The sequence below is a fragment of the Pezoporus wallicus genome, unplaced genomic scaffold (assembly GCF_028554395.1).
Source record: "Pezoporus wallicus isolate ANWC-B61680 ecotype Strahan unplaced genomic scaffold, APGP_CSIRO_Pwel_v1 scaffold_6885, whole genome shotgun sequence".
NCBI classification, from domain to species: Eukaryota; Metazoa; Chordata; class Aves; order Psittaciformes; family Psittacidae; genus Pezoporus; species Pezoporus wallicus.
In genome coordinates this window covers 1,605,729-1,620,503 of record NW_026638858.1, presented here as the reverse complement: position 1 = coordinate 1,620,503, position 14,775 = coordinate 1,605,729, and the positions used below count along the sequence as shown (strand labels likewise).

General features: G+C 42.6%; 1 long non-coding RNA gene across 1 annotated transcript in view; it reads left to right on the top strand.

The window, feature by feature from the left end:
• Positions 1 to 11,931, top strand: part of LOC130601051 (uncharacterized) — a 31,368-nt gene extending 19,437 nt beyond the window's left edge. The window contains exons 2-3 of the long non-coding RNA XR_008972573.1: positions 10,176 to 10,237; positions 10,774 to 11,931. This is a non-coding gene — a long non-coding RNA (uncharacterized LOC130601051). The remainder of the gene's footprint in view (positions 1 to 10,175; positions 10,238 to 10,773) is intronic.
• The last annotated feature ends 2,844 nt before the right edge of the window (positions 11,932 to 14,775 follow it).

Genomic DNA, 14,775 nt, shown 5'->3' with positions numbered 1-14,775 from the left:
TTCAGCCAGTTCACAGTCCACCTCACTACCTGATCATCCAGACCACACTTCCTCAATTTAGCTGTGAGGATGCTGTGGGAGACTGTGTCAAATGCTTTGCTGAAGTCAAGGTAGACCACATCCACCGCTCTGCCATCATCCATCCACCGTGTTATTTCCTCATAAAAGGCTAAGAGATTGATCAAGCATGATTTCCCCTTGGTGAAGCCATGTTGACTGCCCCTCATAACCCTCTTATCCTTGATATGCCTTAAGATGGCACCAAGGATAAGGTGTTCCATCACTTTCCCAGGGATGGAGGTGAGGCTGACCGGTCTATAGTTACCTGGGTCCTCCTTCTTGCCCTTTTTGAAGACTGGAGTGACATTTGCTTTCCTCCAGTCCTCAGGCACCTCTCCCGTTTCCCAAGACTTGGTAAAGATGATGGAGAGTGGTCTAGCAATGACTTCCGCCAGTTCCCTCAGCACCCGCGGGTGCATCCCATCTGGACCCATGGATTTATGGATGTCCAGATTGCTCAACTGGTCTCTAACCCATTCCTCATCGACTAAGGCAAACTGCTCCGTTGACCTGACTTCATCTAAGGTCTCAGGGGTACAGGGCTCTTCAGGACTGCCCGCAGCAGAGTAGACAGAGACAAAGAAGGCATTCAGTAACTCTGCCATCTCTGTATCTTCTGTCACCAGGGCACCCATCCCGTTCATCAGTGGGCCTACATTGCCTCTGGTGTTAGTTTTATCTGCCATGTATTTGAAAAAGCTCTTTTTGCTGTCCCTGTGTGACAGACACTGTAAATAGACCCATTCAGGCTGTGCTGAGAGAATTTTCCATCATCCCTTTCCATTATTCTCCACTCTTGTCCATTCTTCATGCCACAGACTCATGTTATCTGTGCTGTTTTTGTTCCCTCTCCTCTTCTTTGTCCCTCCCATTTCTATGATGAATGCTAGTACTACACTGACATTAACTGGCCCAGAGCTACTTTTTGGGTAGCACAGGTGACATGGAAGCACAAAATAATAGCCAGCCCTTTCCCTGAAAAGATTAGAAAGGGGGAGAAGATGCACTGGATTCAGAAAGGTGCTAGCCCAGGACTGAATGCAGGTTGAATGAAGAGAGATACAAAAACCAATAATATGGTCACTTCCTCTCCTTATCGCAAGAGCTAAACTGCATAATCCTTCTTTCTTCTCAGTCCCCTTGTTTTACTGTTACCCAAGCAATGGTTCACCCTTACTGTGGTATGTAGAAATATGAATCTAACAGATCCTTACCCCTGGGGCCAACATCTTGCACCTTCATGGTGTGTTGAGCATATATGTGAATCTGATATTCCTGCCTTGAGTAGCTTGTGATCTTGTCAGGTTGAGCCACATACACTGAGGTGGGAAGCAGGGCAGTCTCCAAGAGCATGAAAGAGCAGGCAGCTGTTGGTAGTATTATGAATGGTTAGGGTTAATTGTTCCTTCAATCAAAATTGTAGGGATCTGTTGAGGACGAGGTGGCCAAGGGAAGCTGTGGAGAAAAATGGTTATTTGGAGTTACTGCAAAAAATGGGGCTGTTAGGAGGACATGTAGGAGTGATAGGAGGCTATGAAGAGGGCAAGTAATCTGACCAAGTTTACAGAAGTAATGGAAGGGGCAGAGAACAGAGACTGACAACATCTGGGACCCTGGTGTGATTAAGTCTTAAGATCAAAGCAGAACATGCTGGAACTATTGAAATAAAGTACTGCAAATGATCTAACTAGAGTATACTGGTTTCAAAAATGTTTGGAGATTTAGCAATTCTCCCTACTGGGGAAAAAAGAAAATAAAAATCAGAGAGACTGAAGAAGAAAAAACTCTCTGATCTCAGGGGATAACATAATTTTTTAAGCTGAAAGAAATCTTTGCTCTCACTGAGCTCCCACTCTCCTAAACCTGTGGACATTTCAAGAGCAGGAAATACATTGAAAAAACTCTGTTCATACTTGCCTCTCCTCCCCTTACTAACTTGCTTCCAGATCCAGACCGCTATATCCGGAGTGCAACCTATGTTGCTGGAGTGGGGTTTTTGCTGTACAGTGAAGTTGCGAACATGAAGACAGTTTTCCAACAGAAAAGAGAACAAACAATGAAACCCCTCAGCCTATCTAAAAGAAGTGAACACAACTTCACTTTTAAAGCCATCTGTCAAACAGCTGGCTTCAGAAGAAAAAATTACAAAGCAGGAGTGTGGAGGAACTCAGGGTTGTTGGGTTATTTCCTTCTTCATTTCATCTGGCTAGGATTAAGTATTTTGTTTTTATCTTCTAAATGCATCAAAATGCCACCATAGGACTGTATGACTTCATATGCAGATAAAAAAAAAAAAAACCAAGATAAGAGAGTTACTAGTGCTCAATTGAAACCTCAGCTGGTTTGAGCTCGGGGCTGAAGCAGAGGTGAGAGGAGCACAGCACTGACTCCTAGGCAGGGGGGAGAAGCCATCAACTTTCTCTGTTTGTTGGGGAAAGATGTAAAATTCTGGGTTATTCCAGATGTGCAAGGGTAAATTTAGAGAAGAGTTAGAGAATAGGGAAGGTAAATTTCACTGGCTGATTCAAGGTTGGTGTATTACAAAATCAGGGGAATCAGAGCTAGAAAAGAACACATGTTGTATTAAGTCATCTTATCCGGTCCCTGCAACCAACCAGTGTATGCTTCCTCCCATGGGCTTTCCAGACAAGATTAACCCTTATTGAATAATGAATGATCATTGCTGAATACAAAATGAAACTGGCTTCTGGATCTGGACCCATTTCCTCCCCATCCCTTTCCAGCTCTACCCCCCAAAAAGGCATCTTTTCCTCCTCCTGATTCACATCTCCTCTGTCTTTCACACCCTGCTGTGATCCCCAGACAGATATCTTCTTCCAACTCAAAAAGCAGGACAAGAAATGTCAGTATCAGGAAAGACAAAGATTTAGGAGGAGACTTCAAAAGTGGGTGTTCAGAGAAGTTCTTAATCCCTTAAGAGAGATGTTTCTTTCTTTTCCTGCTCTAAAGAAACCTCCTTCCTTCCCCCCTATCTGCCTTTGCAAATGCTCAGCAAAGACGATGATTTACCAGTTGTTATCTAACTTGGAGCTGTTGATTTCCTGAGGATGAAGGGCCAGTGTACAATATGACAACAAGGTCTTACATTTAACTGCAAAGTCCCTTGACACTGCAGCATTCCAGCACAGCAGGCTGGAAAATGTGTTGCAGCTCTGTATAAATTGAAGGGGGGAAGAAATAAAAAAGGGGGGAGGGCGGAGGAGAAACATAATGAATTAAATATGGAAATGAATAATATATTCAAGGACAGGCATCTCCTCTGTGTCAACTTGGTATTCAATTCCATTTATTTTATGTTGTCCCCGCATGATCAACTTGCAGAGTTGCACAGATTTATGTGTAGTGAACGTGGAACTGTTTTGTTGAGATTATCTGAAAAAGGCTGGAGGCTCAGCCATGAAGGAAGAGAATAGGAAGGGCTTGTAGGGCTTGGGGGGCTTAAAAAGCAGCCTATGAAAAGAGGGAAGTGTGTGAAACTGGCATTTGTTGCTGGTTTAACTGTAAGGACATGACAACTGCCATTGAAATTAAATTTAGCCTTTAGGTTTTTCCAGACCATTGGCTCAAACAAAGGAGAGTTTCCATCCATCAGAGCTGCTTCTTCAGGCAGACATTATTTTAGTGTTTATAAGGATGTCTAAGACTACAAAATGAAGTTGGGTATCCCAGGAGGGTTTTTCAAGAGACTGGGGAGCTACTTTAGTGCAGAAGACTAAGTCTGAAATGATGGAGCTGTCCACCCTCACTTTCCAGAAGTGACTTCTACTGCTTTGATATAAATATGTACAGCTTGGATTTTTTTTTCTAATATCCCATAATTTCTAATTCAGGCTTCTATTCCTTTGCTCTCTAGGTAAGAACAGACTGTGTGCCTCTATATTTTTCTCCTGGAGTGTAGATCAATTGCAGATTTTTTTGTAGGAGCTGTAGTGAATATTTTATGAAGTATATTGAACCAAGAATGAGTTACCTTAAGTTGATTAACTACCATATATCAGCTGCTCTGCAGTAATTGCCCAAACACATGCTCTTAAACTTAAGTGAAACTTAAAACATGCTCTTAAGTACTCCCATGTAATCATATGTGTCAAAGTGCTAAAATGTCCATTTGCATCTGACAAACTCCAAATGGCTTGTGATTTCATTACATCTCTAATATTAAACTACCTGCACAGCAAGGAAATCATATCCTCCTTCAGAGTTGCATTTGTCTAACATCAGCCTGAATTTTTTCTGAATCCTTTTAGGTCTCTGGCTGAAAATCTTGAAAGGTTGGTAAGGTGTCTTTTGCATGCAAAAGTACCTACATATAAAAATATCAAGTCACTTTTTGACTAATCACAGTAGATTTAAGTTACATACTCATTGCATTGCAAGACTTGTTTTCTCTTGCAAGATCATTTTTTTGTGGCTTTAGGTTGAACTCTGAGATCTTTCCTGAACTGGGAATGCCAAGACTGAAGATAAAATTCTTCCAATGGGTTTAACAGTGGCCAACCCATGGACAAAACCACTTCCTTTTTCATATGTGAGAATCCCTTTTTGACACACCTAAGTATCACATAAGTCATCAAACTCTGCAACAAAATCTCATGCTGAGGTAGTTAATTTTTATGTTCTTTATGCACAGCTTTGCAGGACAGAGGTCTGCCCTCCTGTAGGGGCTTGGCTTCAGCCCTCCTAACTTCAGCCAGATTTCCACCCACCCCTAACCCCCAGAGTGCCATTTTTTCTCCATTGACTGTAGAGGAAGGCTAGGCCAGTTAGGCTCTTAGTTTGTATGTCTCTATATGGGCAGGAGATGGGTGGGGTTGACTCTCAGCCTTTATTGTCAGGTGTGATATGTTTCACTTGCCTCTAGTAAGATGCACATATTGAATTGTGATAATTTAAGCAGGTAAGCTGAAAATTCCAACCTTATTGGACTACCCACTTTTCTAAAGCATCTTGCTAATTATGGTCCCATTCATTATATTGCTTCCCCAATAACTATGTGTTAAAAGCTGTCTCTGAAACATGTTGGTTAAGTCTAATACATGCCTTATAATATCTACACAGTGCAAAGTATTTGTTTCTTAACTAAGATCTCATGAGATATCAAATCATATGCCTTGGAGAAAACCAAACATACTCTGCTAGTGTCTTTGCCTTTATCAACATAGGCCTTTGTCCAAAGAAAGGTAACAATCTGTGCTTCTCCTAAGTACCAAAGCAATTTCACGTCTCTGTAGGTCTAACAGAAGCTGAATTTACTGGCAGCTGGAGCTTAGCAAAAGTCCCATCACAAACCTCTGGAGCTCAAATTTACTGCCTTTATTCCCATCAAGAGATGTCAGCATTCATGTCCTGTTGTTGTTGGCCAGCATCTCCATAGTTGTCCATATCTTGCATTTCAAAGAGTGTGATCCTTTCTTTGAGGAGGTATCAGATTTCCTTGAAATCAAAGACTCTTTCCCTCTCAAGTTCTTGAAAACTTCAGCCTACGCTTCAGATACTTCTAAGGGTGATCTGCCATGTTCCCCAAATCTGAGGGATTTGCTTATTTAGTTCCAGATGTTTAATATAGGATGGGCTGGCAGTGGAAAACCTGGTAGGACAGCTGGCACTGTTCTCCAACATGATGCATAGGCAATAAAGACTTATCCACGTGTCACACTTTTCATATATTGCTGCTCTTGGAACCCATCTTCTCAGGGTTTGCCTGTCTTGCTCTGTCATGATTAATTTCTCTTGCTAAGGGCCTTGGGGCAGGTACCTGTGATTTCAGGTTTTGCCCTTTTTTTCCTCATTGTAATTGTAAAGGGCTCACAAAGTCACAGACATCCTCTAGTACTGAATAAGTAACTAACAATGCTAATTCTTTTCACTCCAAAACTTAGTCTGCAGATTCTTAAGAGAGAGAATGGTGTCAATGCAATCGCAAAAGTGCACATCATCACCAGATGGAAATCAATACATGGCATCACTGTAAGACTCCACATGGTAGCACTTGTCAGTAATTCTCTTCCAGTCTGTCAACGCAGTACTCCATCACACAAACAGGAGGAGCATGTTGTGGGTTTGTATATTTGAACCTCTCTGGGGACACCACTAATATAAAAAGCATTGCCACCAGAGGCTTTTTCTGCACTTAACGAAAGGAAATACATTTTCCTTCATTCTCTTCTCAAGCTTGTAGAGGCCTGGACTCAGATTGCTTAGCTATGCTCTTCTTTTGTGGACAGCAGCACTGCTATCCACAAAAGCTAGTGGCAACTGTGATGACATGGGCTTCTACGCCCTGAAGGCTGACCTAGGACCAGACTTGTTACACTTTGGCTGCATCTACACAAAACTTTAGTATCAAGTCTGAAAATCTAGGCATGAAAGCAATGGGTTGATGTTGCCCATACATAGGACCTACAGGCCTTGCATGGAGCTGCCATGCCTTGTCACTTGGAGGAGAAGTAACAGCAATGTGTAGTGGCCCATACAGTCACTGCAAGGGTACAAGTGCTTAGCCAGCCGTGGGCATGCAACAAGGGGGAGATGTTCTTGGGGCATGTGACAGTCCACAACTCGTTAGTCAGCCATCTTTCTTCATTCATCTCCACTGGGAGCTCTCCACAAGGTGGCAACGTAACACCACACATTCCACCATTTCCTCTGGCAGATGTCCTCTGATTGAAGTTTCCCTCATCCCAAGAGTGGTGGCCTTGGTTATGTGCACCCATTGCAGGCATGAATGCAGGCAAAGCCTGGCTCAAATTGAAATAAATGAAGCTGGTTGGCCTGATGGTTCTCTGCCAAGTCTTCAGAGATAAAGAACAAAGTCCAACTTACACAGCTTTGCCACTAGTTGTTGACCATGGTAAAAGATGAGGCATGAGAGTATAGTCACCAAGCCGGAGCAGGATCGTGGTGTCTTTAAGGAAAATGGCAGACTTTTAAGAGACCAAATCTGATATCATTGCAATACTAAATTTTGCTTTATTAAAAAAAAATACTCCTGCTCCAGAGTGTAGGATAGGTGTTGAAGCACAAGACCACTTTGACATGAATGAGCAAACCAAAAACTGTCTGCACTAGGTTATACCTGCTTCCCATTAATTTAAAAACAGCCAGGAAAGATGTTAGCTGAAAATGAGATGTGATCATTGATAGATTGCTTATATCAGTTTAAATCTAGCAGCAAGAACAAAAGAAGTACAAATGATGGATATATAACACTAGTTTCTTTCTACACCACAGATCAGGATTTTGTGAATTATCCCCAGATTTCAGTACCTCCCCTCCAGCTTCTGTTCTGTCTCTTACAATAAAGATTTGCTTGCCAACTTCTTTGAACAGGGAAAGCAAGCCAAGTCAGTCCTGGAAGGGGTTGAGCTGTGTTTGTTTTGCTATGTTTTGGGAAGCCCTCTTTTGAGATGTTTCAATGTGCTTGGTCCCCCTTAAGTCTCTTTATCTTTGTAGGGGGTCTCTGCCCTTTAGTTGATTCCTTGAGTAACCCTCCCAGAAGATCTGGGGCAGTTCAGGATGAAAGTGGAAAGGATCCTTTAGCAGCTTCTCACCCATTCAGAGAAGGGACTCTGTCTAAAGCTGGTGTTCTGCTGCAACTACAAAGTTGTGTTGTTTTCTGAAGTACCAGGTATTGATCATGGCTGGAAAGAGAAGAGCAGATTAAATGGATCCAATGAACTGATCTGGTACAGCAGGCTTTAAGCTCTTTGAAGCCTACGAGGGCATTTCCATTTCCAAACCACAAATTATTTCCAGAAACTGGGAAACAAGAGGAGGGAAACAAGAGGAAGGAAAGCTTGCACATGGCAAGCTCAACAGAGAAGAAAAATCCTTTGCAATGAAGTCATTGGACAGAAAGTAAACTGCCCACAAGCCCTTTTACCAGAAAAGTTTGGATCAAGAGTCCGATGAATAGGAGAATTATACGTAACATGTAGTATATGAACAGTCAGGGCAATAAAGAGGCATTATCCATGGGCTGGTCTCAAAACTTCCACTGAACCCGTTAGTGCATGAGTCAGTCACAGAGAAGATGGGTCTATGTGGTCCCTGTTCCAGAGCTAGGTTAGAGGAAAGGTGGAACTTTTCACAGAAAATAGTTAACGCTTTGCTTTATCAGGCTTGCTAAACTTTGCTTAACTTGTGCAATGATTCCTGGCTCTTCCGTATGGCCTTCACCTTTGAGTACTATTGATTAACTAGTACCTAGTTTGCATACGATCTGAGTTCCTCTTACACCTTTCTCCTCTTTATCTAACGGAGTTGGTTATTTTAACCCTTTGACTGGGGACTTGGTGGCTGGTACCTTCTCTGAAAAGCTTTTTGCTAAGGAAGCAGGCAAGAGAGACTGAAGATCCTGGGGGTGAAAACCAAGTTCTTTTAAACTGTTAAGGCTCTGAATTCTTTGTGTTGCAGTAGCCTCTTGTAGGCATAATCCAGCTGGGGGGGGGGGGGGGGGGCAACTGTATGAGGCACAGGACCAGCATGTAACGAGAGGGCTGCTCCTGCCCTAAACAACTTGCAGCCTGAATAGAAAACACAAAGAATGGGAGGAAAACTAGAGGCACAAAGAAAAGCAATGACTTGGCCAAGACTGAGCAGTAAATCAGTGGCAAAACTTCGAAGAGTTCCCTTGAGTCCTAATCTAGTGACCTTTCTAGTGGGGCAGGCTGCCTCTGGCTTTTAACTGAAGTGTGCAAAGCATTGGCTTTTGATTTGCAAATAGGTTAGAGCATACAGTATCTTACGCCAAAAACTTCAGCGCAAAGTTAACATTGCCTAACGGTGTCTCATATTGTTCCAGAATGCATAGTGGATAAATCCTCAGCAGGATATGAAAAATTAATGCAAATTTAAACTTCTGAAAAGTAGGAAGTTTAAAGGTTTGTGCTATACTGTCAAAATAACCTTAACTCTGTTCTCTTCCAGAATTACTGCTATATATGCTCATGCAGAGTGAATCTCAGAGGAAAATTCAAGAAACAAGGCACATGAAAACATGCAGTACAGCCTAATCTTGTCTTACAGCATATCCCATCAAGAGAGATGGAACAGACAGCAGTGTCTGTTCATACAGCTTCCTATAAGTTCCTAGGCTTTAAAGCCAGTAAGCCTTTGCTAGACTGTCTGACCTTATACCAACCTTTAGACTTTTTTTAAATCGTGTGTATTGAGCCAGATACACTGAGGCTGCCCACAGCATCTTCAACAAAGGCACAAGTTCAGATCCTGAGTGCAGTAGTTTCAGACAGACAAACTATTGTCTGGTTGTTTTCAGGGGGTCTTGGCTCTGGTCCTCCCCTACACGAACTGGCTTGCTAACCTTGGCATGCTCAACAGCGAAGATGCATTTTGGGATTCCAAAGCATGCTGGTTTAGAAGTACTTAGAATAGTCCACCTAAAACCAGAAAGTGATGCTTGGTATTATCTATAGCTGAGCTGAGATTCCTCTAATATCTGGATGACTCTAATGCCCATTTTACTTTGGGGGAAAAGGGTCTAGCAGTGCCACAAATTGGTTGCAGTTTAGAGAATAGTTTGCCTTTTCAGGCATTATGCTCCCTCCCCATCTATCAGCAAGGTGTTTACCAAAACCAAATCACTATATCTATTTAGTCATGATGATTTCCCATGGACAGAAAGGGCTAGCAGGGGTCTTTAGACCCAGCAGCACCTGCAAGGATGTTCTCAGTAGATGGCTGCACAGCGGTGTGAAACTGGGTGGAGGTCTCTCACGTGTCCCTTGGACTTTGCTGAAAGCACTGAAGCATATGCCTCAGCTCTTCGCTTGACAACTTTGCCTTTCTTATTCTGCTTGTAAGCAGTTTGGGCATGGTCTGGTGCTACAGGTAGGAGTAAGATGCTGAAGTGTAATATGATAGTAGAAGCCCTGTTTCCTGGTTTTAGTGAGTTAGGTCTAGAAGGATGAAAATTCTGTTTTTCCATCTGCAGCACATCTAACTTGTTATCAGCTAAGAAATGGGCTGGGTAGGGAGAGCTCAGGCTTTTGTGTTACTTAATCACGTTTGATATTACAGCTAGGTGAGATGTCGGCAGGGCATTTATTAGATGTCTTTTCCCTGTATGTGTTCAGGTGCTTTGAGGAACTTCCCAAATTTACCCACCATGCGTCACTCAGTTGAATCATTCCTCCAGGTGAGTTTCAGCCCCAGATTAATAACAACTTGAGTGCAAATATGATTCATTCATTTTGACTGCATGCCAAAAGCCTTGTGTCCTTCTCTTGCCTGGATGAGGGCAGCTGTTTTTATCTTTCTTAAAAAGAAGAAAGAGTGAGTAAGGGAAAGGAAATAACATACAATGTATGGCAATTGTGAGTTACTTGTGTAATGAACAATGTCTTTGCAATGCTACCAAGTCACTGGGACTAAAACCCAGGCGCCAAAGGGAAAGTGACTGAAAGGGGACACCCACACAGCCTACCCATCTGGAACTGCCCCATCTAGTCCTCATCCTTTGCATCTCAGGACTTTTCAGTCATGACATGGTTTCATTGTCTCCATCCCGTGGTGATGCAACATGTCTATCTCTTAGTGGGAACTGAGGCACAGGCTAGATGAATGTCTTGCCCCGTATTTAGCTGGAGCCAGGCTCCAAGTCATTTATAATGTTTTCTTCACTGCCACTAGGCACATTTCCCTGAGTAACTTTTTTTTTTTCTCTCTCTCCAGGGTAGGAGGAGGCTTCCTAATGTGTCGCGATATCTGTAAGGGATACGGATACCCATTTCTGCTTGGTCCCCATACTGTTATTTCCTAGAAGCTAAATATCTGTCTATGCCCTATTCTTTGCATTCTTCCCTACATACCCACTGCCAGCTACTGTCAGACCCAAAATACTGCACTGCTTGGACATTTGGTCTTATGTAATATGGCATTTATGTTCTTATGAAGTTTGGGAGGTTTCCTGTTTTTCATTATGGTCTCCACTGAGCAGGCAACATGCAAAATGATCCCAGCAAATTTGGTGGGTTTGCTGAATGTCTCTTAAATGCTTTCTCCTACATGCAGTCCTGCCTTCAGTGAGGCTGACAGTTGACTGAGCTCTGTACCACCCACCCAAAAGGTCTTTACCTTTCGTATGTTGCATGTTCACCATAAGGCTACTAGTCCCACTAGTGTCAGTAGGGGTTGTGCAAGTGAACCTTGTCAGACCCTGAAATCCTGATTGTTTTTAATGGCCAAAGGAGCTGCTGCAATAAGAACCTGATCTTCCATGTAAGACGGGCCTCAAAATTTCTTCTGCTAGTTGTTGCTTCTATCCCAGCCACTTTTAGTTGTGGTTGAGAAGGCATGTGGATACCTCCTCAGCAATGGCCAGAAGGGTTGATATGGGCCTTTATCACAGAAAAGGGTAGTGAAGGGAAGAGGCATGCAGTGAAGCTGAAGTGATGCAGCAATGGCCTTTTGACAGAGATGTTTTTTTCAGAATGTCTCCTATTTCTGGCAGAAGATGTCAGGGCAAATGAATCCTGGAAGCCCTCAAGTGCAAGTCTGGATATGTTCTGTCTCCATTTACCAGCTCTGCTGAAGGAGAAATGACTGCCATGCCACTGTCCCATCACTCAGCAGCTATCTCGCAAACTCTCCCTTACATCAGCACTGCAGCTGCCTTGCGTGCTATCTGTTGACTATTTTCTTTTCCTCAACCTTTATGCCCTGAACTGATCAGTTTTTAGACTTTACAGGGTAAGTGTCAGACATCCCATTGAGAACTGAACACTGATGAAAAAATGCTGGAAAGCTGATGGAAATTGCTAGAAAGCAGCATTATTTATCCACTGGAAAAGAATACTACATCCATTGTCAGAGCAAGCACCACATCTCCTGGCTCCCCTATTGTCCTCCAAGCCTCTGCTGAATTTGATGCTTGTTCAAGGTCAACCAGCCACTTTTGTCTCCTGGCTCTGTGCTGTATCCTCTTGCTTTTGGAGATTTTCTGCAGCAGGACCAGCCAGCTTCAGGAAAGAAGGGATAAACCTCCCTTGTTGGCACAATTGTTTTTGCTCAGGTTCAGTTCAAATCTTCTCTCTTTCCCCCATCAACACTCTTGGGCTCACCAGTTTCTTTGGGGTAACTGACACCCTCAAGTCCAACCAGTTTGAGGGATGAGCAAGGTCAGAATTTTATTTTGGTGCATCTCTCACCTTGAAAAGCGTTAAAAAAAAACATGAAATAATTGCTAGAGCTGGTTGGAAAAATTATTTTACATGGTTTTTTTCTGCCACAAAGGCAAATATGTTCAAACTGAAATGGTGGGAAATGGGATGGTTTCACCTGATTTTCCAGCTTACACAAAGGTTATAAGTCTTCTAAAACCACCCCACCCCCCACCCCCCCTGCTTTTATTTTTAATGATTAGAGGTTTGTGGCTTTTTTACATTAAAATAACATTAACCAAACTTAATTTTTACTAGATAAAAGAAATTAAACAAAGAGAAAAAAGGTCAAAATCAAATATTTGAAGATTATTTTTATGTATGTCAATTTTTGTTTTGCTTTGATTTATTTTTGTTTTTTTCTGGTGGTCTGTGAACATTTTTGAGATTTTCTTCCAGTTTTATTTCTGATGTCGAGAGGAAAATCAGTTGAAATTTCAAAAGCTTTTATGAGAAGGGGAAAGTCTTCCCTGCCAAGCTCTAGCTGCGGCTTGAATACATCTTAAAACACTGACTGTAAAAAACTGTGATCTGATTTACCAGAGAGGGTTTTCTTATGTTGCTGCACCACTGTGTAACCTCTGAAGAGTGAATAGCAGGCAGCTATTGCTGATGGTTTCCACTTGCACCAGCTCTTCAACTTCTCTAAGATAGAGTATATTGTATTTTGGAGATGGAGATGTGTTAGAGTCAGACAGGAGGATTTGTAAACAGAATTATGAGAAATGGGAGTCAATGAATAAGAATGATGATATGTAGGAAAGGATTGGGAAATACGAAGTTAGGGATGACTCAGTGTGAAGGTCCGCACCAAGCAATCGCCTGTGACGAACAGCAAATGTACATGAGAGCTTCAAAGCAGAGGAGCACTGAGTCTCCAATGCAGACTGTGTGAAAACCTCTAGAGGTTTGTAGCTCAGGGACTTTTTGAGCCAGGAGCTTCACCTTTTTGTTTAAAGACATGGCTAGGAAATATCAAAATGCAGTGTGAATACAAATAAGAATCTAATAATTGTGACTTTTTCAAAAGCAAGTGGAACTGCTCACTGGGGCTAATGGAAAAGATCATGTAGCACCTTGGTTTTTAGACCATCTTTCTTTTCACCACCTTTTCCTAGCCACAGTTTTCCCTCTCGACCAAGCATGCCAGACCTGTAGTTTTGAATTTTGTCTGAAAAATGGGTTGTTTTGAGTAAACCTTCACCCCTTCTTCCACTGAAGTTTCTATAAAAAAATATAAATCTCAAACTGCAGCTAAAATCTTTTATTCTGCCCAGCTTTTAACCTTATCTCTACTCTCTTTCTAGCAGGGTAGGTAATCAGAGAGATGAAACACAGCGTGGCTTTGTCCCTGAAGAACATCATCTGCTCTTTCTTCTCCCGCACATAAATCTCACTGGTGTACCTTGCCCTTTACAATGTGGTAAGACTGAGTGACCAGCATACACTTAGCAGAGGAGATGGCGAGGTTTTAAGTACAGATAGTTTCCAAATGACCCCAGAGAAGTGCACATATCATGTTGTTAACAACCATATTCTGCATGGCAGTGATCCAGGGCCCTGTAATTAGATATGAATATTACAGTTGGCTTCAAAACACTATAGAAATTAGAAATTGCTGTCTGTTGGGGAATTAGAGCATCATTTTATTGGACAGGGGAGAGCAGATTGGTGGTGGGCTCGTTTCATGTTTTTGTATTTCAGCCAGTTTGTCTGCTTGAGAGGAAGCTATTTATTGATCCCTGCCTGCGAGGGTTAATAAATCTCTGTTCAGATTGGTTCAAACTCTGGCCAGGTCAATCTGAGGCAGATAACTGCTTCTTAACTAGAGGCACTCTGCGAACCAGCTGGGGGAAGCTGCCCAGCTTCTATTGGTCTGCAATAAGAAACTGGGGGTGTGCAGACCCTTGACCTTCCTTCGAGCCTCTGGTGTTTGGGTAGTTTGGATTTAATGTATAGAGAGTCCTTTTTTTTTTTATGATATGGCATTGAGGTCAGCAGCATTTTTTCCCATCCCTTCACATTTCCCATTATTCATGCATGCCACCTTCAGTGGGGGGAAGCGTCTGCTTGGCAAACAGGCTGGTTTCATTACCCAGTCTCCTCCCCTTGCCTCCTGAAGGACATCTTCATTAGGAGCCTCTGTGTGTGGAAATCGGCTTATGCTCCACACAATATGCGAAAGCCCCCTGGAAGGATTTTATGAGAGGTCACACGCTCAAGCCTGTCTGTCACTGGCCACCCAGGGGTGGCCACCCCACCCTCTTGCCTCCCTGGGACTTGCCCTTTGATTCCTCACCCTGAGCAGCAAATGCCTCTGCTTCAATAGATGTAATTTCCAATTGTCTCCATGCGCTTTGGAAGTCTCTCTATCACACCCTGAACAAATATGCCTTTTTTTTTTCTTTTTTATTTGTTCTCTGAACTCGCTGCTGAATAATCGGTTCTTTCCCCACTGCCATGCTTCTGCTCTAATCAAGGACAGATTCTTGTGAAAATAGATTGGTCTTTCCCC